Below are 25505 nucleotides of genomic sequence, written 5' to 3'. Positions count from 1 at the left end.
AAAGCCAAAAGCCACAGAGAGGTCAGGGAAGAAGAGGATGAAGAAGCAACTGTTGGATTTGCAAATTAGGAGGTTAGTAGTGGCCTAGAATTAAAATGTTTTCAATGGAGTGGGAGGGAAAGAAGCCAGAGAGAACTGAAGCATGAGTTAGAAAATGCGGATAACATGTGTAGTCTACTCTTTACAGAGACTTGGCCATGTAAGGAAAGAAAGAACAATGGCTGGCAAGTAGAGAGAGGTACTGTGTAAATTGTTATTATTTTGGATGGTGAGACTTGTGGGCCCAGAAGGATCCAGTTGCAAACAAAAGGTTGGAAGAGCACAACCAGCAATCATTTCCAACCTTCTCCTTGCCTACCTCTCATTATTGAGGCTGAGAAGGAAAAAAACAAACAAACAAACAAATAAGAACTTTCCCAGACTACTGTACCCACTCTCCTTCAAGAAGACCCCCAATGTCTGCTCTCCTCTTCTTTTCAGTAACAGAATCTGGACTCTGAGCTGGGCACATGGCCATTCTAAATAAAAACTCATTTCCCAAACTTCCTCAACTAGTTGTGGCCTGTGGCTAAATATTGACATACGGATTGTAAGCAAAAGTAACGTATATAGTTCCAGAATGTGTTCTGGAGGAGGGAACCTTCCTTTCTCTTACTCTTTCCTGCTGGCTGGAATGTAGATGTAATGGCTAGGGCTGGAGCAGCCATCTTGTACCGTGAGCTGGAAGGAGCCTAATTTCCTGAGGACTTAGTGAAGTAGAGCAGCTCTACTGGAAATTACATCCCATAGGGCAAGTAGGTCTGTTCAGAAAGAGCTGGGATTTGGTGGATCAAGGTCCTGGAGGATCAAGAAAAGATGGATCCTGAAGTCCATGTATATCTACATGTATACCAGGGTTGAATAGATACATTAATTCTCTATTATAGATTATATAAATATTATGTATTCTATACATATACAGGAATCCCTCTTTAGCCATGGTTTCAGTTACCCACAGTCAATGCAGTCTGAGAATATTACATGGAAAATTCCAGAAATAAGCAATTTGTAAGTTTTAAATTGTGTAACATCCTGAGTCACATGATGAAGTCTTGCACTGTCCCGCTCTTACCTGCCTGGGATGTGAATCATCCTTGGTCCAGTGTTTCCACACTGTATGTGCCACCTGCCCATTCATCATTGAGTAGCTGTCTTAGTTAGAGGTATATAGGATTTGGTGCTATCCGTAGTTTTAGGCATCTCTGGGGGTCTTTGAATGTATCCTCCTTGGGTAAGGGGGCATCTGTCGTATTATAGAAAGCTGTATTGAACAGTGCTGCTCTAGACTTTTTAGGCATATGTTAGAGACGTTACTTTCATCTCTCACTACTTCCTCTCCTCTCTGCCCACTCCTCCATATCAAACACCCACCAGAGTCATTTACCTGGACTATTTCATTTGGGGTTAAGATCATGGGCTTTAAGACCCAATAGGTTGTAGCTACTTAACTAGTCGTATGGCCTTGGTCAAATTATTTATCCTCTTTGAACCTCAGATTCTTTGTCTATAAAATGGGAATAATAAGAGCATCTGCTTCTTAGGGTTTGTCAAAGGATTAAATGAGATAATATGGTTCCAAAGTGGCAGCAAGGAAGCAAGTTGGCTTCACACCCCCCAATGGAAAACCCAAAACTAATATTCAACACTGAAATTATCACCAGCAATATCTGAGAACTCAAATATGAGGATGAGACAATTGCTGGGGCCACAGAGAAGTTTAAAAAACTCTGAGCAGATGGTAAGAGAATCAGACTTCCATATCTGTAATCCCCTCCCCACAGTCTGCCAGGCACCAAGTACATGAAAATTTCCCCCAACTCACAGTCTGTACACTGTAAAAAGTGAGATCAAGGCATAGACAACCAGCTTCTCCACAGTCTTGGGTTTCCTTGCAGGAGACTTGTCCCTGCCTCAACCACTAGAAGCATCAGCAGTCCCTAGAGGAGAAATATCCCTGAGAACAGCCAGAGACAAAGAGGAGAGGTGAGACTACCATCCCAGCTCTGGAAACTGCTGTGTAACTTGACAAAAAGAGATGGAGACACCAAATCAGAGTGGCTGTCAGCAGCACCACACTGTAGGAGGTTGGGTCCATAGCTCCCATGGACACTGAACCCCTAGCTAGCCTTCCTATACTACTGGGATATCCCCCGTTAAGGATGAGGGGCACTGATTATTTATTAGAATGGAGGCAAACGTGGGTTTCAGCACCATCTAGTGCTGAAAATGGGGCAGCGACCTAGCAAGGGGGGAAAAAAGAAAGAAAGAAATAGGTAAATGAAATAATATATGTAAAGTACAGGCAGTCTTCACTTTGCATGATAGCACTGTTCTGTAAACATGATATGCAAGCCAACACCCTTCCAAGTGATCTCAATTATCAGTGGGAAAAATTAAAATTGTTTTGTGATGTTTAAAAACTTTTTTGTCAAAATATTAAAAACTTTCTTACTATTGGTTATAAATACATAGAGAAATGAAAAAAATTATAAACCTAATATTTCTTTATTATGCCATAATTTAAAACAGAAATGTTGAGAATTAAAGTGTTTTGCTTTTTTTTTTTTTTTTTTTTGAGACAGGGTGTTTGTCATCTGAGCTGAAGTACAGTGGCATGATCACAACTCACCACAACCTTGACCTCCCAGGCTAAAGCGATCCTCCCACCTCAGCCTCCTGAGCAGTTGGGACCATAGGTACATACCACCACACCTGGCTAACTTTTTTATTTTTTATAGAGACGGGGTCTCCCTATGTTGCTCAGGCTGGTCTTGAACTCCGGAGCTCAAGCCTCAGCCTCCCAAAGTGCTGGGATTACAGGTGTGAGCCACCATGCCCAGCCTCCTTTCCAAGTTTTCCTTTGTGCTTTCAATGTCGTGAGATATCTTTGAGCATTCCTTTAATGTGAATTTTTTGCCCATGTCACTTTCTGGAACATCTTTATCCTTTTCCTTACAACTTCCTTCCTTATTTATGTTCATAAGTTTACCTTTACTAAGTCTCTCTGGATGCCCATCTGGAGTTGAACAGTGCAATGTCAGCATTCCCATGGTCACCAATTTCTGCTGTAACTCCAGTGATCTTTGATTTGAACTTCACTCCCACAATAATCACCTTTTGTTTCTTTGCTTCACTTTTATCTTTATTGGCAAATTCTATTGTCCATTTTTTAAAATGTTACTTGGAGATAAAGAGACAACACAACTACATGCTTTGCTGTCTGTGCATAACTAAGTAACAGATGTCCAGTGACCAGTCACCAGCAGACTACAAATGAAGTGATGTGCTGTGGTCACTGACCATGGCGTGCATCTGTTATTTGCATAGTAATTTTGTGGACTGAAAACCTGGCAGCAAAGCTTGTATTTATGCAATTACTCACAGTTAATATACTGTGGTAACTGAAATTTGAACTGTATTATTGGAGGACTTGTGTTACATCACTAAACGGTGCTAATTGAAATCTGTGCTGTTGCCATGCCAAGCAAGGACTGTGCTATACTTATGCAATGTCTGACATGTAGTTAGCATTTAATAAGTAGTAGATTATTTTATTTCTATCATTATCATGGTTTTATTATATTTCTACACTTTCTATTCCTCCTCCTGAGCTGCAGGCCAAAAAGTCAACCCTAGAGTGAGAATCTGGTGCTGGAGGTGGCAGACAGTCCTGTGTTTTCAGCCAAGAGTGTAAATTGCAATGTCTTTAATCTCAGTTGAGGACTCAGGCCAAGGGCCAAAGGCTTATTGCCAGAGGTCTGAGAAGAGATTCTGGGGAGTGCTAGCAAGTGGGCAGAACTCAACAGCAGAGATCCTGGACAGGGACTGTTGCCGAGGTGAGGGAAACAGATGGTGTCTGAGAGGTCTGTTTACAGATTGCAGGGCTCCAGCCATGGATCTTGGCTGAAGCTATGGCCAAAGCATAGAGAGGGCAGCTGGCAAGAGCAAGGCAGGGCTCCAGGCTAGATAGAACCTAACTTAATTGCCAGAACAGGGAACTGGGCCAAGGAAGAAAAACAGTTACAGCATGCGGGAGAGAGGGAACTCAAGTGTGAGACTCAGGTGCTGGAGCAATTGCTGCAGTTCAGGGAGTAGCAGGGGAAAGCAAGAGCACCGAAGCTCAGTGCAACAAGAAGATGACCTGCAACTGACCCACACCAGGCAAAAGAGAGGGAATTGAGGCTGCTATGGTAATTCCTGCCCCATATGTGTGATCTGGGAGCCCAGCCATGGGAGACAAACGTGGCAAAGAGACTTGTCAGCCTGACCCAATGTGGTAATTCATGTACTACTACAAAAGACTTATTCCTTTCCTCCCAGGCAACCTTATCAGCTTTAATAGATTTTATCTAGGACCTTATCTAAAAGTTATATACTCAGTCAAGGAAGACCCAGTTAGCAAGAAGAAATGATGAACATCTGACCTTCAACTAGTAAGAAATAAACATGGAATAATAGTGACTGAGATACATGTTTTGTTGACAAATGATACCACAAATATAAAATGCATGTGAAATGCATACATATTGCATGGGGTTGCACTCAGGCATGTAACTAAATCTAACCAAACTTAGTTGACCACTTAAGGGTTTATTTTCCTCACATAGCAAGATTTTCCATAAGTAGTTAGTTCAGGGCTGCTGTGGTGATTCTCTGCCATCTTTAGCATATGCCAGGCTGCAGAATGACAGAGTGCCAGGGACCCCATTCATATAATGCAAGGATATTTTCCATTTACTTCTACAGATCTACTCTCCACCCTTCAACCTGTTCAGTGTCCTGAGAGGCTGACCTAAATGGATTATAGCACTTGAGCTCCTTGCCCTCTGACTTCTAGTTGGATTTGGTCAATGGGAGACACTACTAGCAGGAGACTGTGAGGCTGGGGTAATCAGCCTCTGGTCCCTTTTGTGCAGAGCACCACAGGCTGGCTGTATCCCAGTGGGAGGCCTGCTCTTGCTGGCCACCCCTCTCCATATCCTCTCTCCAAGTCCTGGAAACCACTCTCGTTGCCCTTCAGAGTTTGGGGTGGTAATAACTCCCTGCTATTGCTAGCCCCAGGGTACTGCATCATCTCTTAACCATGTTTCCCTGACAGTGACTACACCTTTTCAATTAGTGCTTTTTAAAAAGTCTCCACCATTACCCTATTGGAGGGAGCTGTCTGTATCCTGCCAGGACCCTGACTGATTCAACTGTATAGTCACTGTGCACAGCCAGTGTGGCCATATGCAGCAGCACAGTGCAGGCCTCTTATCCCCATGGCTGCAAGGTGGCTACTTCACACGCAAGCTTCAAGGTTGGATTTTAAACAGGAAGAAAGGGCAAAAGACACCAAAGAGCTCTTTGCCAGGAAAACACTAGCTTTCGAGGAAGTACTAGACAGCAGACATCTGCTCACGTGCCACTCTAGCTGCAGGACATCCAAGGAGGAGAATCTTTTCAAATAGGCATTTTGCTCTCCAAATGAAATCGTGTTTCTATTAGAAGGGAGGAAGTAGAGCAGTGAACATGGGGAGCCAGATATCCAAAGGAAATAAAATCAGTATTTCAATGGGGAGGCAGATATCTCTTTGAAATACTGATTTTATTTACTTTGGATATCTGCCTCCCCATGTTCATTGCAGCATTATTTATCATAGGCAAGATATGGAATCAACTTAAGTATCCATTGATGGATGAATGGATAAATATATTGTGGTACATATATGCAATAGAGTATTATTCAGCCATTTAAAGAAATCCTGCTATTTTTGACAACGTGGATGAAACTTGAGGGCATTATGCTAAGTGAAATAAGCCAGATACAGCAAAACAAATACATACAATTTTACTTATATTTGGAATCTAAGAAAGTTAAACATAGAAGCAGGGAGTAGGTAGAATGGTGGTTGCTAGGGTGAGGGGATGGGGAAAATGGGGAGATGTTAGTCAAACAGTATAAACTTTCAGTTATCAGATGAGCAAGTTCTGGGAATCTAGTGTAGAAAATGGGTGGTGTTGGATGTGTTAATTAATTTGATTGTGGTAATCATTACACAGTATACATGCATATCAAGTCAACACTGTACATCTTGAATGTATTCAGTCTTTGTCAGTTAAATATTTAAATTTAAAATTAAATATTCAATTATATATTATTCAGTAAAATCAATTACATATTATAGTTCAATTTCAGTTAAATATTATTTTTGTTTAAAAACAACAGCAATAATAACTTCCATTTCTTGAGTCCTTATTGAGTGCCTTACATGCATGATGTCTTTTAACCAACACAAGAGTCCTATTAGTAGGCCTCACTTAACAGATGAGGAAACTGGAGGTAAGACCTGTGCTCACACTAGGTATGTCTGTCTCCAAAGCCCACTCTGGTGTTATGCATATCCTCTGTTTCTTTTCTCATTTCTTCCCCAGGGAAAATCTGTGCATACAGTATGGGCATCTAAGTCATACATAACAAGCCTATTGCATCCTTGGAGCATGGCACAGCAGGAATAAAGGAGAAAGAAGCTGGAATCAGAGACAGTGGGGGTCAGGGAGAAGATCTACAACATTCTGCTAGGTGAATGAGAGATGCAAAGGAGATGACATGATCTGTGAAGGAAATTGCACTGGGCAGGTGTCAGCTCAGGCTGCTGTCCACATGATGCCTGGGACATGTCTGAGGGACTAGCCTGCTGCAAGTTGACAGCACATAATTCTGGAAGGGCGGTGGGAAACCCTGAGCCAGAAGTGGTTATGTTATTTTTGCTCATGTGTGTGCAGTGAGTATTTAGAGCATAGGATATTGTGCTGCCCCTGAACCTTCTGAGTTCCCAGAGGTGACCAATGTTTTAGCTAAAAACATTTAGCTAAATGTTTGAATGGAAGTGTGCTTTAAAATAAGGTACAACTTGCTGAGCATGGTGGTGCATGACTACAGTCCCAGCTACTTGGGAGGCTGAGGAGAAAGGCCCAGGAGTTCAAGTCCAGCCTGGGCAACATAGAAAGACATGTCTCTAAATAATTATAATAATTAATACATAAAATAAGGTACAAGATGCTGGGGGTAAAGAGAGAAGAGGAGGGGCATCATGTCAAGCCTCTCCAGGAGAAAGGACACACTTGCTGGATTGTGTGAGGGCTTTAGAATAGGGGCATATAAGGGATCACAGGGCAGTCAATAACTGTACACAAGCAGCAAATTTGATGCTGAAGGATGACCAATGTGGATGCCACGCCACTTAACCCTACTATTGCAGCCCCAGATCCTAGTATTTGAAACATGCCTCAAGAAGGAAACACTTAAGAAGTGCTGAATAAGAATTCCAATCCTGGCTTCATCACTAACTTGCTTTGGGAACTTGGGCTTTAATTTGCTCAAAGCCTCAGTTTGCTCATCTGTAAATTGGGGCAAATAACATCTGTTCAACTTACCTGCCAGAAATGTTGTGTGGCTAAAAAGAAATAGAAGATATGAAAATGCTTTGGCTATATTCAAAGTTCTATATACACGGAAGATATTCAGGATCCTCCCACCTTCAAAGTTCATATCTAAGAAAACCCCTACTAAATCCTTTAGAATGGAACTGCTCAATATAGTAGCCACTAGCCACATTGACTACTGAGTATTTAAATGTGACTAGTGCAACTGAGGAACTGAAGTTTTAATTTTATTTAACTGTAACTAATTTTAATTGAAAAAGTGATACTCTATTCAATTACTGGAAAACTTTTAAGTACATTTGGACCAACCTGGATTCATGAATCTACCTTTTTTCCCAGTGTTTTTTTCTAATTTTTTTATTGATAACAGATATACATATTTTGAGTGTGCATTCAAACATTTAATATTAATACATTCATATAATTTGTAAAGGTCAAATCAGTGTAACTGGGATATCCATTACCTTAAAATGAATCTACTTTTTAAATGGTATTTATAAAATCTAAATATACGTGAAGTGTTTCTGTTTAAATTTAGTGTTTGAATTGAGATGTGCTCCAAGTGTACAACACACACCAAATTTCAAAGACTTAGTTAAAAAAAAAAAAAAACACCGGGAAGGGCAGGAGGCAGGGAGAGATAGGGAGAGATTTGTTAAAGGATATAAAATTATAGCTAGATAGGAGGAATAGGTTCTAGTGTTCTATATGACTGTAGTATGGCCATAGTTAACAATAATATATAGCTTCAAAGAGCTAGGAGGAGGATATTGAATGTTTCCAACATAAACATCAATATTTGAGATTATAGATATGCTAATTACAGTGTTCTGATCACTATACATTATATATTGAAACATCACTATGTACCCCATGAATATGTACAATTATTACATGAATATGTATCAAAACAAATTAAATTTAAAAACAAAACAAAAAGAACATAAAACATCTTAATGTTTTACATGTTGAAATGATAACATCTTGTATATATTGGGTAAAGTAAAATATATCATTAAGATAAATTTTACCTCTTTGTACTTTTTTCTTAATGTGGCTACTAGAAAATTTTAAATTATAGCCAGGTGTAGTGGTATGTAACAGAGCAAGACCCTGTCTCTTAAAAAAAAAAAAAGTAAAATTGGCCGGATGCAGTGGCTCACACCTGTAATCCCAGCACTTTAGGAGGCTGGGGCGGCGGATCACCTGAGGTCAGGAGTTTGAGACCAGCCTGGCTAACATGGCAAAACCCCGTCTCTACTAAAAATACAAAAATTAGCTGGGCATGGTGGCGGGTGCCTGTAATCCCAGCTACTCGGGAGGCTGAGGCAGGAGAATCATTTGAACCAGGGAGGTGGAGGTTGCAGTGAGCTGAGATCTCATCACTGCACTCCAGCCTGGGAGACACAGCGAGACTCCTCAAAAAAAAAAAAAAAAAAAAAAAAAAAAAAAAAAAAGGAAAATTACAGTGTGGCTTGCGTTTTACTTCTGTTGGACAGCACCACTTTAGAAAGAGACAGTGAGCAGGGAGATCCTTATATCCTTATAGGAAATAGGAAGAGGAGCCATTGCAGAAATAAATTCTGTGATCCCAGACAAAGTGCTGGCACCATCTCCTGGGTTTGAGAACCCACCACAGAGATACAGAACAGCTCAGATTGCTGTTGAGGTCAGCTCCCAGCTCCCTCCTCATTCCTCTCTGATTCCTCTTTTGTTCAGGCACAAAAACACTCCGTCTTGAAACTTTTGTCATTATTGCCTTGGTAGAAGAAGACCACAGTTGTTACCTGGGTTTTGATTTGGGGACAACAGCATTTCAATGACTAGGAGATTTCAGGAGAAGCTAGTGGCCATGAAGATTCTCAAAATCAGCATGAACTTTATTTTTCACTTGTGTTCTTTCAAAGTTTGCCTTCGACCCAACGTGTGGTAGAAATTCACCCTGCAAGCATTTGCTCTTCTCTGGTTTTGTGTCTTTTCCTCCAGAACAGCGTTGTTTTTTGAATGTTTTGCACTCAGCCAGAGGAAGTCTGGCGCATCCGAGCCGGCCAGCCGAGCACATCTGGAAGTGGTTTCTGGGGCCGCCCCTCTCTGCCAGCGCAACTCCTGGGTTCCCAGCGGCTTCGCGCAGAGGTGGAAGAAACCCGAGACGCTCCAAAGTCAACGCAAGCAAAGGGGAGTGCGGGTCGGGGACGAATATTCTTTTGGAAACGTAATATTGGCCTTGGGGCTCTCCAGCCCTTTGGGACTTCCAATGGGATCTTAGAAGCAGCCGAAGCAGCGTCAGGGCAGCAGCCCAGGGCCAGCCACGATTTGAACGCTCTGCCTTGCAGCTCTTCTGGACCGAGGAGCCCAAAGCCCTACCCTCACCATTCACCAGGTAAATAGAGAAATTTACGAGCAGCGTGCAGTCGTTCCATTTTATCCTGGCCGGTCTGCAGCAGTTCTTTATTCTGCTACAGACTCAAGAAAGTAAATCAGAGGTGTCAGATTGCCCCACACAAACTTTGCCTTCAGAAACTTCCCAGTCCGAATTTGTAGCATTCCAGCGGAACCCTTTTCGGCCATTTCCAGCATATCCAGTGTGCAATGTTTTTCACATCCTGGGCTGCTTTTCCAGACCTGGGTTTCTCCTCCTTCTCTCCACAAATATGATAATTTACTATTTGTATCAGATTTCAAACATAAAAATCAGCAGTTAGGATGTGGATGAATGCTAGTATTTAATGAAGGTATGTCCTGAGCCACAAATGATTTAACTGAGTGTGATTCATGTTTTCAGAATCTGTCTTAGGAAGCTGTTCTGAGGATCTCCATCCCCCCAGAAAGAACTGGCCTTTGTGGAAACCCAAATGAGGCTTATTGTAAATACAGTAGTCATGGTGTTCGGGTTGAAAATGCTTTTTAAACGTTAAAAGATATCTTATGTTTACTTTAAGAGCAAGTGTCACACATTGGATAAGCCTGATATATAATTTATGAAATAAGAAGGATAGTTAACATGAGAGTAAACAAAAAAAAAAACGTGAGAGAGAGTGAGAGAAAGAAAACATGATGATATCTGAATGTCTGGATGTGCTTTGGAAAAAAAATATCAGTCCTCTCGTTGTTTGGTCCTTGTGCAGCCAAATATCCAAAGTGATATTGGTTGGTTTTTGTCTTTTCCTTTTCCTCCAAATGTTCTGATGTGGCACTTCTATGTAATATCCTTTCTATATTACATAATGGAATTCCAGTTCTCCCTTTAATGCACTTGGAAGTAGAGTTGTGCAATGCAGTGGTAAGAACATAGGCTCTGGGGTCAGGCTTACAGGACTGAATCTACGTGCTGCCACTTACACACCTTCTAAGCTTGACTCCAGATGAATTGTTTAATTTGCATGCACCCTAGTTCCTCATCTGCAAAATGGAAATTAAATGACCTAATGTCTATAAAAGACACAATACAGGACCTGCAAAGTAGTTAGGCCTCAGGAAAGGTTAGCTTCTCTGATGGTGCTGATGATGGCAGTGGTGACAAAAGTGATCATGCATCCTGTTTTTGGCAACACCTCTGCTTTTGACCATGGTTCCCTCTGACAGTCCAGTCATCCAAGTGCTCCTCATACCCTAATATGTCATCTCTCCAGCACTTTGCTTTCTTCCTTTCTTCCTTCGAACACCTCTCTTTCTTTTATTTCCCGTTCTTTCATTATTTCTTCTTTGTGCTTCCTCTTTCCTTTCTGAGAAAAAGTGAGGTTCATTAAGCCACAGCCCTCATAGTTTTCATTTCTAGTTCCTGAGGAAAATGATTCTAAATCCTTTTTAATTTCAGCATTTTCCAAAGAATGTTCTAAAAAACATAGTCCCATGGGAAACTCTGTGAACTATATTACCCTCTTGTAGATCGCAAGGCATAATAGCATTTTAAAGGTCCTGACAAGTCCTGTAGTAGAGAAATTCTCTTAAGGTTGTTTAACGCAATGATTCCCAAATAGTTGATGGCTGAACCACCTTATCGCATAACGTAAGTTAACATTTCTAGGTGCACACTCTGGGATGTGCTATTCTGGCCACACTTGTTTTCATTTTGGTTCCTCTTTTGGACATCCTATTTCCCACCTTCCCTGGAGCTCATCCAAGGGGATACCTTGTTTTTCCTTCTCAAGTTAAGGACATAAGATTATCATGTGTGTTGTATTGGTATATAGAAAATCTGGCCTAAAGTGGAGATCAGAGGTCAGCAGACTTTTTCTGCAACGGGCCTGATTATAAGCCATATGGTTTCTGTTGCAACTGTTCCACTCTGCTGTTGTAGTATTAAAACAGCAGAGAAACAAAAAATAAGCATGGCTATGTTCTAACAAAACTTTATTTACAAAAACTAGTGTCAGGCAGGATTTGACCCGGGGCCATAGTTTGCTGACCCCTAATCTAAAGGCTTTTTGTGAAAGAATTTCTCATGCCAGCATAGGAGAAAGCAAGACAAATTCTTTATAAACTGAAGACTCTCTTGTCCTGCTCCCCTAGTGGTATGGTCTGAATGTTTGTGTCCCCCCAAAATTCATGTGTTGAAACCCTAACCCCCAAGGTGATGCTATTAGAAAGTGGGGCCTTTTGGGAGGTGGTTAGGTCATGAGGGCAGCACCATCACCAATGGGATTAGTGCCCTTGTAAAATAGGCCTAAGAGGCCGGGCACAGTGGCTCACACCTGTAATCCCAGCACTTTGGAAGGCTGAGGCGGGTGGATCACTTGAGGTTGGGAGTTTGAGACCAGCCTGACCAACATGGAGAAACCCCATCTCTACTGAAAATACAAAAAATTAGCTGGGTGTGGTGGCGCATGCCTGTAATCCCAGCTATTTGGGAGGCTGAGGTAGGAGAATCACTGGAACCCAGGAGGCGGAGGTTGTGGTGAGCTGAGATTGCACCATTGCACTCCAGCCTGGGCAACAAGAGCAAAACTCCATCTCAAAAGAAAAAAAAAATGGGCCTAAGAGAGCTAGTTCACCCCTTCCACCATGGAGGACACAGCTAGAACATGCTATCTATGAACCAGAAAGTAGGCTTTCACCAAACACTGAATCTGCCAGCACCTTGATCTTGGGCTTCCCAGCTTCCAGAACTATAAGAAATAAAGTTTTGTTGTTTAGAAGCCACCCAGTTTGGGCAGGCATGGTGGCTCATGCCTGTAATCACAGCACTTGGGAGGCTAAGGTGGGAGGATCTCTTGAGGCCCAGAGTTCTAAACCAGACTAGGCAACATAGCAAGACTCTGTCTCTACAAAAAAAAAAAATTTTATTAGCTGGACGTGGTGGCGGTGAGTGCCTATTGTCCCAGCTATTTGGGAGACTGAGGTAAGAGGACTGCTTGAGTCCAGGAATTTGAGGCTGTAGTAAGCTATGATCATGCCACCACACTCCAGCCTAGGTGATAGAGTAAGACCCTGTCAAAAAAAAAAATGGAGTAAGACACCTGTTCTATGTATCTTGGTGAATCTTGAGTAAACCTTTCATTATAGCAAAAAGTTAAAAGGCAAGAGATATTTTGTTAGAGGACAGACTCCTGAGTCCTGATTTTGTCCTTTCTCTTTCCTTCAGTGAACCCTTACTCTTGTCCTGTTAATGACTTTGTAGCTCACATAGCTTAAAATGAAGTGCTCTGTTAAATGTGTCTATGCATTTGAGAACTTCAGGGTGCAAGTCTTGCAGAGTTAACTCACAGAGCTTATGTCACTTGCTTGACACAGTTGATAGCAACCATAGCGATGGAAAGTGGTTGGCTGTAGTAACTATCAAGGTGGTTAAGAATGTGAACTCAGAGCCAGGCTGCCTGCGTGTAAATATTAGCTCTTCCACTTGTTAGTTGTGTGACCCTGGGCAGATCTCTTAATTCTCTGAGCCTCAGTTTTCTCACCTGTATAATGGAATAATAACCTTAAGGAGTTGTGGTGATAATCCGTGAATGAATATTTGTAAAAGTCTTAGAACAATGCCAGCACATAGAATTGCTACATAAGTGTTAAAATAATAATAGTTAATACTTATGTAGCAATAGCTTTGTAATATGCAGAACAATCCCATTTTACAGATAGGGTTTTGTAAGTCACCCCATGATTACACAGCTAATTAGGATTCACAGTCAGCTCTGTCTAAGGATAAAGCCCGCATTTCCACTAACATACACAGCTCTCATATTTAAGTCATTCAACAGTACTTTTAGGAACCCCCCGTTTTATCTTCCTTTTTGATTCCCAGATCATTTCCTATTACTCCCTACCTATAACCATGGCAAACATGATTAATCAATCACAGCACTTTCTTTCTTTCTTTTTCTCTTTTTCTCTTTTTTTCTTTCTTTCTTTCTTTCTTTCTTTCTTTCTTTCTTTCTTTCTTTCTTTTTCTTTCTTTCTTCTTTTTCTTTCTTTCTTTCTCCTTCCTTCCTTCCTTCCTTCCTTCCTTCCTTCCTTCCTTTCTTTTCTTTTTTTTAACTGAATCTAGTGATGGCTTCAGATTTCTTCTCAATCTAGCAATCCCAACAGCCCATACCATAGCCGATCAGAGCTGGCATGTAAAATGAAACATAGGGGCACTGATTTTTGGAGTATTTTTCTGAAGAGCCTTTCCCACTTTGCTTTTTGTTCCAAGGCAGAGCAAATTCCCTTAGCCACTGCCAGGTCTCAAAACATTCTTTCCAGGTTTGGCCACATGCCTAAACTCTTTGGCATTTGGTAAAATGGCTCCCCATGCAAGGTCTTCAGGGGCTTATTTTTAAACTTACAGGCCTCTTCTCATGACCAGAACAACTCTCTGAACTCTCCTTTTCTTCCTACTCACAGGCCCTAGAACCTCAACCTTCTTTTCTCCCCTCTTTGAAGATGCTACTGCCCAGTGCCTTGCCTGCCCTGCAGTGGCTCCCAGCTCCACTTCTCTGTCTGTCCTGAAGACAGGCCTGCAGGCAATTTCTTGTTAAAGGCTTGGCTATTTATTACCATAGAGAAACCACACATGGAAGTCACTCAGGCTAGGAAAGCTCACAGAGGTGTAAGGGGCACAGTTCTGGGGCTCTTTGTTGTGATAGTAGCAGGAAGGCTGATAAGACGACCAGAGCCCTCTGCTTTTATTCCTGGAGTGGGATCATCAGCAGTTCCCCTCCTTCTGGCTGAACCCTTTCTTTCTGGGACTGAAGAGCACAGCAACAAGAGCCTCTTCCCTTTTCTTTCTCTCTCTCCTGATTCTCATTGATTCAACACATATTTATTGAGTTCCCACCTTGGGGCAGGACAGGCAGATGGAAGTGAGGAAGCCACAGTCGCTGTCCTCAGTGGTCTGTCTGGTCCTTCTTTTAAAGATAGAGATGCTGAAATATTTAGGGGGAGAAGTGTCATGATGTTTACAACTTCCAAAAATATATATGTACATATGAAGTTCAATTAAGTAAATATGTCAACATGTTAGCAACTGGTGGATCTGGTGAAAGGTATATGGGTATTTATTCTTTGAACTTTTCAGCAGACTTGAAATGTTTCAAGCGAAAAAAAGAGGAAATCAAACAAAAAAGGCTACTCAAGCTGCATTTGTGTTTCAAATGAACTTGATATGATTATCGAACAACAAAAAAGTTACTATGGCCGTTAGGCCAGTGATGGATTGAGGAAGGGGAGTGTACAGAAATTCTAAAGGCAGGAAGGCCAGGTGGGAGGTTATTGCAGAGGTGTAATTAGTAGGACTCAGTGATTGAAGGAGGAATTAGGAGGGAGAAGTTGAAGAGGAATCTGAGAACCCCAGAGAAGGAGTTTCCGTAGGGGAGGTGCTAATTTCAGTTGTGAGTGTAGAGGGTTTGAGATACTTGTGCAGTACCCTGAGGAGACGGTTGCACATTCATCCCTTCGGTCCATAAATGTTTTCTGAGGGCTTATATTGCCAGGCACTTGTCTAGATGCTGGGTATATGGCAATGAATGAAACAAAATTTCCTGGCTTCATGGGGCTTATAATCTATCATTTGGAGGACAGCCAGTACACCGGTGATGACGAGGCAGTCTGTTGGAAGATGGTAATTGCTGAGGGGATGCAATTTGTGCATTGTTGGGGTTACAGGCTTTTGACTAAGAGACTGAGAGACATGAGGGAGCAAGCCATGTAGATATCTGGGAAGAGGATTCCAGGCAGCAGGAATACCATGTGCCCAAGGCTCTGAGGCAGGAGGCTGTCTGGCAAGGAGGCCAGTGTGATCACACGAAACCTTATGGAAGGATGCTGTAATGACTTTGGTTTTTGCTCTGAGAGAGACAGGAAGGCCTTGGAAGGTTTTGAACAGAGCACAGCACAATGCGACTCCTGTTTTCACAGGTTCATTCTGGCTGCTTTGTTAAAAATCAGCTGAAGGGAGACAAAGGCAGAATAATATAGTCAAAGGCTAATGTGCCAGGGTGGAGCCACAGAAGGTGGTAAAAATTCTGGATCTATTTTGAAAGCGGAACTGACAAGATTTGCTGTCAGTGCACATGGGAATGAGGAACAGAGAGGGGTCAAGGAAACACCGAGCTGATTTTTTTGTGGAGCAATTTAAAAAACGGAGTCACAGCCGGGCGCAGTGGCTCACACCTGTAATCCCAGCACTTTGGGAGACCGAGGTGGGTGGATCACCTGAGGTCAGGAGTTCAAGACCGGCCTGGCCAACATGGCGAAACTCCATCTCTACTAAAAATACAAAAATTTTGCTGGGTGTGGTGGTGCACACCTGTAATCCCAGCTACTAGGGAGGCTGAGGCAGGAGAATTGCTCGAACCCGGGAGGCAGAGGTTGCCGTGAGCCAAGATTGTGCCACTGTACTCCAGCTTGAGAGACAGAGCAAAACCCCATCTCAAAAATAAAAATAAAAACTAAATGGAGTCACCCGAACTGATTTGGGGAAGATTATGGGAAGGGCATATTTCGGGGGAAATACCAGAAGCTCAGTTTTGGACACATGGATTACTGTAAGTGGAGATGCCAAGTGGCATCTGGAGTCTGGAATCCATGTGAGAGGGCTGGCCTGGAGACAGAAATTTGGGAGTTTTCAGCATATAAATTATATTTAAAGCCATGAGTCAGGATGAAGTCTCCTAAGGAGGGAGTTTAGAGAAAGAAGAGAAGAAATCACTAAGGTGTTCCAACATTTAGATGTTCAGGAGGTAGGAGCAACCAGTGAAAGAGACTGAGAATGAGCCATCAGAAAGGTGGAGGAAAAGCAGGTGAGCCGAGTCCCCCGGGCCATGTACAGGAAGCATGTAAGGAGGAAAGAGCGGGCACACAGTCTGCATCTCACGCACCCATGCCTCAGCCCTAGTGAGGAACGAGTCCTGTGGTGCAGTTCTTTGCATGCCAGGACCTTGTTAGCCAGACGATGTTTTCTCAGACTCTGCCCCATTCCAGTTTCTCTTGGTTCCAGATCTCTGCCTTTTACTCTACCCTAAGCTTATCCAACCCGTAGCCCACAGGCCGCATGCGGTGCTGGACAGCTTTGGATGCAGCCCAACACAAATTCGTCAACTTTCTTAAAACATTATGAGATTTGTGTGTGTGTGTGTGATTTTTTTTTGTTTAGCTCATCAGCTATGTTTCGTGTCAGTGTATTTTATGTGTGGCCCAAGACAATTCTTCTTTCAGTGTGGTCCAGGGAAGCCAGAAGATAGGACACCCCACCCTACACATTCTTAAGCTGTCTGGCATCACTTCCTTGGTTCTCCAGTTCTCCATCCCTGACTTCCTATCAGTTTTCTACCTCTTTATAACTCTGATCCCTCTCTTAATTCCCCACAATCAGCTTATCCCCAGGACTTCAGTTCTGCAAACATTTCTTGAGAACCTACTTAATCTACTGGAATGTCTTTGACTTCAAATACCAGAAACACTGATTTATAGCAGCTTAAACACATGGGTTGATTTCTGTCACATAAGAAGTTTGGAGGAGGTAGGTATTGATGGCATTGATTCAGCAGTTCAATGACGTAAGAGCTGACCATTCTGTGTAGCTCTTGACCTCTCCCTCATGGTCTCAAGGTGGCTGCCTAGCTCCAGCCATTATGGCCCCATGCAAGGCAGGAGGAAGGGGGAGTTGACACTTCATCCAGAAAGGAAAAGCTTTCTCAGAATTTCCCAGTAGATTTCCACTTAAGTCTCTGAGCATCAGATCTATATTATGTGGCTACTACTAGCTGCAGAGAAGGCTGGTAAAATCTTTATTTAGATTTTCCTCTCTCTCATATGGAAACAGGCAAAGGAGAAAAGGATGGGAAGAGCTGTTGGATCAGCCAGCTATCAAGGTTCCCACACTACCAAGTGCTAAATGCTTGCCATGAACTGGAAATACAGAAATGATTAACAGTACCCGTCCTGTCCCTGGATCTTGCGTTCTAGTAAGGAAACATAAGAATGAACGGAGTATCTTGGTTTGGTTTGGTGGAGACCAGGAGCCTTCCCTGACCCCCATGATCTGGTCAGGTGCCCCTCCTTGATGCTAAAACAATATCCCATGCTTACATCTACCAAGGCATCTAAGCATACTGTATTGCCATTATATATTTACTGGTGTCTTCCCCTCCCTTCCCCCAAATGTGGACTAACTGGGGACTTACCTTTGAATCTCTAGTGCCTGGGTGCCTGGTATATTCATAGAGGTTGAGTAAATGTTTGTTGAATGAATAAATGAAACGTCAAGGGACCCCCTTATTACCTTCTTGTCATGGGTTGAGCCCTTATCCCATCTTAGCTTTGTTGTTGTTGTTGCTGTTGAGAAAGAGCCTTGCTTTGTCACCCAGGCTGGAGTGCAGTGCAGCGATCTATGTTTACTGCAACCTCCGCCTCCCACGTTCAAGCAATTCCCCTGTCTCAGCCTCCCAAGGAGCTGGGATCACAGGTGCGTGCCACCACATCCAACTAATTTTTTTTTTTTTTTTGAGACAGAGTCTCTTTCTGTCGCCCAGGCTGGAGTGCAATGGTGCAACCTTGGCCCCCTGCAACCTCTGCCTCGCAGGTTCAAGCGATTCTCCTACCTCAGCCTCCTGACTAGCTGGGATTACAGGCACCTGTCATCACGCCCAGCTAATTTTTGTATTTTTAGTAGAGACAGCGTTTTACCATGTTGGCCAGGCTGGTCTTGAACCCCTGACCTCAGATGATCCACCCACCTCAGCCTCCCAAAGTACTGGGATTACAGGGGTGAGCCACCACGCCCGGCCCCACACCCAGCTAATTTTTGTATTTTTAGTAGAGACGGGGTTTCACCATGTTGGCCAGGCTGGTCTTGAACCCCTGACCTCAAGTAATCTGCCCACCTAGGCGTCCCAAGGTGCTGGGATTACAGGCGTGAGCCACCGTGCCCAGCCCCTTAGCATTTTTAGCTAGTTAACTCATATTTACATTCTAATAGCAAAATCTCTAACACCTTGCCAGAAAACAGTGCTGACTCCCCAATCACTTTTGTAATGTTAAAAATAAATTTATTTATTCTCATATTCAGTAGAACTCTGAACTTACAAATTTACAGCCAGTAAAGTCACAATACAGGATCTAAAAAGTTAAAAGTACCTATACACTCAAGTCTCATAGTACTTAGAAAATGGGATGCTTAATTTTTCAACTTGTTAGGCCAGGCATGGTGGCTCACGCCTGTAATCCCAGCACTTTGGGAGGCCGAGGTGGGTGGATCACGAGGTCAGGAGTTCAAGACCAGCCTGGCCAAGATGCTGAAACCCCATCTCTACTAAATATGCAAAAATTAGCTGGGCATGGTGGCACGCGTCTGTAATCCCAGCTACTTTGGAGGCTGAGGCAGGAGAATCGCTTAAACCTGGGTGCCAGAGGTTGCAGTGAGCCAAGATCAAGCTACTGCACCCCAGCCTGGGCAACAGAACAAGACTTCATCCCAAAAGAAAAAAAAAATTTTTTTTTTCAATTTGTTGTTTTTTATTTCAAAGAGATATATAGTTAATCTGACTCATTTGAATAACAGTGAGTGAATTGCAGATACTGTTATCAAAGATAGCAATTCTACAGGCATAAATAATTTTTTTATTATTATACTTTAAGTTCTAGGGTACATGTGCGCAACGTGCAGGTTTGTTACATAGGTATACATGGGCCATGTTAGTTTGCTGCACCCATTAACTCGTCATTTACATTAGGTATTTCTCCTAATGCTATCCTTCCCCCTGCTCCCACCCCATGACAGGCCCCGGTGTCTGATGTTCCCTGTCCTATGTCCGAGTATTCTCATTGTTTAATTCCCACCCATGAGTGAGAGAACATGCAGTGTTTGGTTTTCTGTCCTTGCGATAGTTTGCTCAGAATGATGGTTTCCAGCTTCATCCATGTCACTGCAAAGGACGTGAACTCAAATTTTTTATGGCTGCATAGTATTCCATGGTGTATATGTGCCACATTTTCTTAATTCAGTCTATCATTGATGGACATTTGGGTTCGTTCCGAGTCTTTGCTATTGTGAATAGTGCGGCAATAAACATACGTGTGCACGTGTCTTTAAAGCAGCATGATTTATAATCCTTTGGGTATATATCCAGTAATAGGATGGCTGGGTCAAATGGTATTTCTAGTTCTAGATCCTTGAGGAGTCACCACACTGTCTTCCACAATGGTTGAACCAGTTTACACTCCCACCAACAGTGTAAAAGCGTTCCTATTTCTCCACATCCTCTCCAGCATCTGTTGTTTCCTGACTTTTTAAAGATCGCCATTCTAACTGGTGTGAGATGGTATCTCATTGTGGTTTTGATTTGCATTTCTCTGATGGCCAGTGATGATGAGCATTTTTTCATGGGTCTGTTGGTTGTGTAAATGTCTTCCTTTGAGAAATGTCTGTTCATATCCTTTGCCCACTTTTTGATGGGGTTGTTTTTTTTCTTGTAAATTTGTTTAAGTTCATTGTAGATTCTGGCTATTAGCCCTTTGTCAGATGAGTAGATTGCAAAAATTTTCTCCCACTCTGTAGGTTGCCTGTTCACTCTGATGGTAGCTTCTTTTGCTGTGCAGAAGCTCTTTAGTTTAATTAGATCCCATTTGTCTATTTTGGCTTTTGTTGCCATTGCTTTTGGTGTTTTAGTCATGGAGTCATTGCCCATGCCTATGTCCTGAATGGTATTGCTTAGGTTTTCTTCTAGGTCTTTTTATGGTTTTAGGTCTAACATGTAAGTCTTTAATCTATCTTGAATTAATTTTTGTATAAAGGGTAAGGAAGGGATCCAGTTTCAGCTTTCTATATATGGCTAGCCAGTTTTCCCATCACCATTTATTAAGTAGGGAATCCTTTCCCTATTTCTTGTTTTTGTCCGGTTTGTCAAAGATCAGATGGTTATAGATGTGTGGTGATATTTCTGAGGCCTCTGTTCTGTTCCATTGGTCTGTATCTCTGTTTTGGCATCAGTACCATGCTGTTTTGGTTACTGTAGCCTTGTAGTATAGTTTGAAGTTAGGTAGCATGATGCCTCCAACTTTGTTCTTTTTGCTTAGGATTGTCTTGGCAATGTGGGCTCTTTTTTGATTCCATATGAACTTTAAAGTATTTTTTTTTTCCAATTCTGTGAAGAAAGTCATTGGTAGCTTGATGGGGATGGCATTGAATCTATAAGTTACCTCGGGCAGTATGGCCATTTTCACGATATTGATTCTTCCTATTCGTGAGCATGGAATGTTCTTTCATTTGTTTGTGTCCTCTTTTATTTCTTTGAGCAGTGGTTTGTAGTTCTCCTTGAAGAGGTCCTTCACATCCCTTGTAAGTTGGATTCCTAGGTATTTTATTCTCTTTCTAGCAATTGTGAATGGGAGTTCACTCATGATTTGGCTCTCTGTTTGTCTGTTACTGGTGTATAGGAATGCTTGTGATTTTTGCACATTGATTTTGTATCCTGAGACTTTGCTGAAGTTGCTTATCAGCTTAAGGAGATTTTGGGCTGTGACGATGGGGTTTTCTAAATGCACAATCATGTCATCTGCCAACAGGGACAATTTGACTTCCTCTTTTCCTAATTGAATACTCTTTATTTCTTTCTCCTGCCTGATGGCCCTGGCCAGAACTTCCAACGCTATGTTGAATAGGAGTGGTGAGAGAGGGCATGCCTGTCTTGTGCTAGTTTTCAAAGGGAATGCTTCCAGTTTTTGCCCATTCAGTATGATATTGGCTGTGGGTTTGTCATAAATAGCTCTTATTATTTTGAGACACGTTCCATCAATACCTAGTTTATTGAGAGTTTTTAGCATGAAGGGCTATTGAATTTTGTCAAAGGCCTTTTCTGCATCTATTGAGATAATCATGTGGTTTTTGTTGTTGGTTCTGTTTATGTGATGGATTACGTTTATTGATTTGCATGTGTTGAACCAGCCTTGTATCCCAGGGATGAAGCCAACTTGATTGTGGTGGATAAGCTTTTTGATGTGCTGCTGGATTCAGTTTGCCAGTATTTTATTGAGGATTTTCGCATTGATGTTCATCAGGGATATTGGTCTAAAATTCTCTTTTTTTGTTGTGTTTCTGCCAGGCTTTGGTATCAGGATGATGCTGGCCTCATAAAATGAGTTAGGGAGGATTCCCTCTTCTTCTATTGATTGGAATAGTTTCAGAAGGAATGGTACCAGCTCCTCTTTGTACCTCTGGTCGAATTCAGCTGTGAATCCATCTGGTCCTGGACATTTTTTGGTTGGTAGACTATTAATTATTGCCTCAATTTCAGAGCCTGTTATTGGTCTATTCAGAGATTCAACTTCTTCCTGGTATAGTCTTGGGAGGGTGTATGTGTCCAGGAATTTATCCATTTCTTCTAGATTTTCCAGTTTATTTGCATAGAGGTGTTCATAGTATTCTCTGATGGTAGTATCGGTGGTGATATCCCCTTTTATCATTTTTTATTGCATCTATTTGATTCTTCTCCCTTTTCTTCTTTATTATTCTTGCTAGTGGTCTATTTTGTTGATCTTTTCAAAAAACCAGCTCCTGGATTCATTGATTTTTTGAAGGGTTTTTCGTGTCTCTATCTCCTTCAGTTCTGCTCTGATCTTAGTTATTTCTTGCCTTCTGCTAGCTTTTGAATGTGTTTGCTCTTGCTTCTCTAGTTATTTTAATTGTGATGTTAGGGTGTCGATTTTAGATCTTTCCGGTTTTCTTTTGTGGGCATTTAGTGCTATAAATTTCCCTCTACACACTGCTTTAAATGTGTCCTAGAGATTCTGGCACGTTGTGTCTTTGTTCTCATTGGTTTCAAAGAACATCTTTATTTCTGCCTTCATTTCACTATTTACTCAGTAGTCATTCAGGAGTAGGTTGTTCGCTTTCCATGTAGTTGTGCGGTTTTGAGTGAGCTTCTTAATCCTGAGTTCTAATTTGATTGCAGTGTGGTCTGACAGTTTGTTGTGATTTCTGTTCTTTTACATTTGCTGAAGAGTATTTTACTTCCAACTCTGTGGTCAATTTTGGAATAAGTGCAGTGTGGTGCTGAGAAGAATGTATATTCTGTTGATTTGAGGTGGAGAGTTCTGTAGATGTCTATTGAGGTCCATTTGGTGCAGAGCTGAGCTCAAGTCTTGGATATTCTTGTTAACTTTCTGTCTCGTTGATCTGTCTAATATTGACAGTGGGGTGTTAAAATCTCCCATTATTATTGTGTGGGAGTCTAAGTCTCTTTGTAGGTCTCTAAGGACTTGCTTTATGAATCTGGGTGCTCCTGTATTGGGTGCATATATACTTAGGATAGTTAGCTCTTCTTGTTGAATTGATCCCTTTACCATTACGTAATGGCCTTCTTTGTCTGTTTTGATCTTTGTTGGTTTAAAATCTGTTTTATCCGAGACTAGGATTGCAGCCCCTCCTTTTTTTTTGCTTTCCATTTGCTTGGTAGATCTTCCTCCATCCCTTTATTTTGAGTGTATGTGTGTCTCTGCACGTCAGATGGGTCTCCTGAATACAGCACACTGATGGGTCTTGACTATCCAATTTGCCAGTCTGTGTCTTTTAATTGGGACATTTAGTCCATTTACATTTAAGGTCAATATTTTTATGTGTGAATTTGATCCTGTCATTATGATGTTAGTTGGTTATTTTGCCCATTAGTTGATGCAGTTTTTTCCTAGCATCGATGGTCTTTACAATTTGGCATGTTTTTGCAGTGGTTGGTACTGGTTTTTCCTTTCCGTGTTTAGTGCTCCCTTCAGGAGCTCTTGTAAGGCAAGCCTGGTGGTGACGCAATCTCTCAGCATCTGCTTGTCTGTAAACTGTCATATCCAGTTTGGCTGGATATGAAATTCTGGGTTGAAAATTCTTTTCTTTAAGTATGTTGAATATTGCCCCCCACTCTCTTCTGGCTTGTAGAGTTTCTGCTGAGAGATCCGCTGTTAGTCTGATGGGCTTCCCTTTGTGGGTAACCTGACCTTTCTCTCTGGCTGCTCTTAACATTTTTTCCTTCATTTAAATGTTGGTGAATCTGACAATTATATGTCTTGGGGTTGCTCTTCTCGAGGAATATCTTTGTGGTGCTTTCTGTATTTCCTGAATTTGAATGTTGGCCTGCCTTGCTAGGTTGGGGAAGTTCTCCTGGATAATATCCTCCAGAGTGTTTTCCAGCTTGATTCTATTCTCCCCGTCACTTTCAGGTACACCAATCAAACGTAGATTTGGTCTTTTCACATAGTCCCATATTTCTTGTAGGCTTTGTTCATTTCTTTTTACTCTTTTTTTCTCTTAACTTCTTTTCTCACTTTATTTCATTAATTTGATCTCCAATCGCTGATACTCTTTCTTCCACTTGATCGAATTGGCTATTGAAGCTTGTGCATGCGTCACGTAGTTCTCGTGCCATGGTTTTCAGCTCCATCAGGTCATTTAAGGTCTGTACACTGTTTGTTCTAGTTTGTCATTTGTCTAATCTTTTTTCAAGGTTTTTAGCTTCCTTATAATGGGTTCAAACATCCTCCTGTAGCTTGGAGAAGTTTGTTATTACTGACCTTCTGAAGCCTACTTCTGTCAGCTCGTCAAAGTCATTCTCTGCCCAGCTTTGTCCCATTGCTGGCGAGGAGCTGTGATCCTTTGGAGAAGAGGCGTTCTGGTTTTTAGAATTTTCAGCTTTTCTGCTGTGGTTTCTCCCCATCTTTGTGATTTTATCTACCTTTGGTCTTTGATGTTGGTGACCTACAGCTGGGATTTTGGTGTGGATGTCCTTTTTGTTGATGTTGATGCTATTTTTTTCTGTTTGTTAGTTTTTCTTCTAACAGTCAGGTCCCTCAGCTGCAGGTCTGTTGGAGTTTGTTGGAGGTCCACTCCAGACCCTGTTTGCCTGGGTATCACCAGTGGAGGCTGCAGAACAGCAAATATTGCAGAACAGCAAATATTGCTGTCTGATCCTTCCTCTGGAAGGTTCGTCCCAGAGGGGCACCTGCCTGTATGAGGTGTCAGTCAGCCCCTACTGGGAGGTGTCTCCCATTAGGCTACATGGGGGTCAGGGACCCACTGAGGGAGGCAGTCTGTCCGTTCTCAGAGCTCAAACACCATGCTGGGAGAACCACTGCTCTCTTCAGAGCTGTCAGACAGGGATGTTTAAATCTGCAGAAGTTTCTGCTGCCTTTTGTTCAGCTATGCCCTGCCCCCAGAGGTGGAGTCTACAGAGGCAGCTGGCCTTGCTGAGCTGCGGTGGGCTCTGCCCAGTTCGAGCTTCCCCAGCCACTTTGTTTACCCACTCAAACCTCAGCAATGGTGGACGCCCTTCCCCCTGCCAGGCTGCTGCCTCGCAGGTCGATCTCAGACTGCTGCACTAGCAGTGAGCAAGGCCCCATGGGCATGGGCCCCACCAAGCCAGGCATGGGATATAATCTCCTGGTGTGCTGTTTGCTAAGACCATTGGAAAAGTGCAGTATTTGGGCAGGAGTGTCCCGTTTTTCCAGGTAAAGTCCGTCACAGCTTTCCTTGGCTAGGAAAGGGAAATCCCCCAACCCCTTGGGCTTCCCAGGTGAGGCGATGCCCCGCCCTGCTTCGGCTCACCCTCCATGGGCTACACCCACTGTCCAACCAGTCCCAATGAGAT

At 42.4% G+C, this 25505-nt stretch overlaps 1 protein-coding gene across 2 annotated transcripts in view; it reads left to right on the top strand.

The window, feature by feature from the left end:
* The first annotated feature begins 9450 nt into the window (after positions 1-9450).
* Positions 9451-25505, top strand: part of GLT8D2 (glycosyltransferase 8 domain containing 2) — a 59725-nt gene continuing 43670 nt past the window's right edge. For both annotated transcript variants that reach the window (XM_030821280.1, XM_030821281.1), the window contains exon 1: positions 9451-9844. The gene's annotated coding sequence lies outside the window, so the exon portion shown is untranslated. The remainder of the gene's footprint in view (positions 9845-25505) is intronic.

Source organism: Nomascus leucogenys, chromosome 10 (genome assembly GCF_006542625.1).
Source record: "Nomascus leucogenys isolate Asia chromosome 10, Asia_NLE_v1, whole genome shotgun sequence".
NCBI lineage: Eukaryota > Metazoa > Chordata > Mammalia > Primates > Hylobatidae > Nomascus > Nomascus leucogenys.
This window is presented reverse-complemented; position numbering and strand designations above follow the sequence as displayed.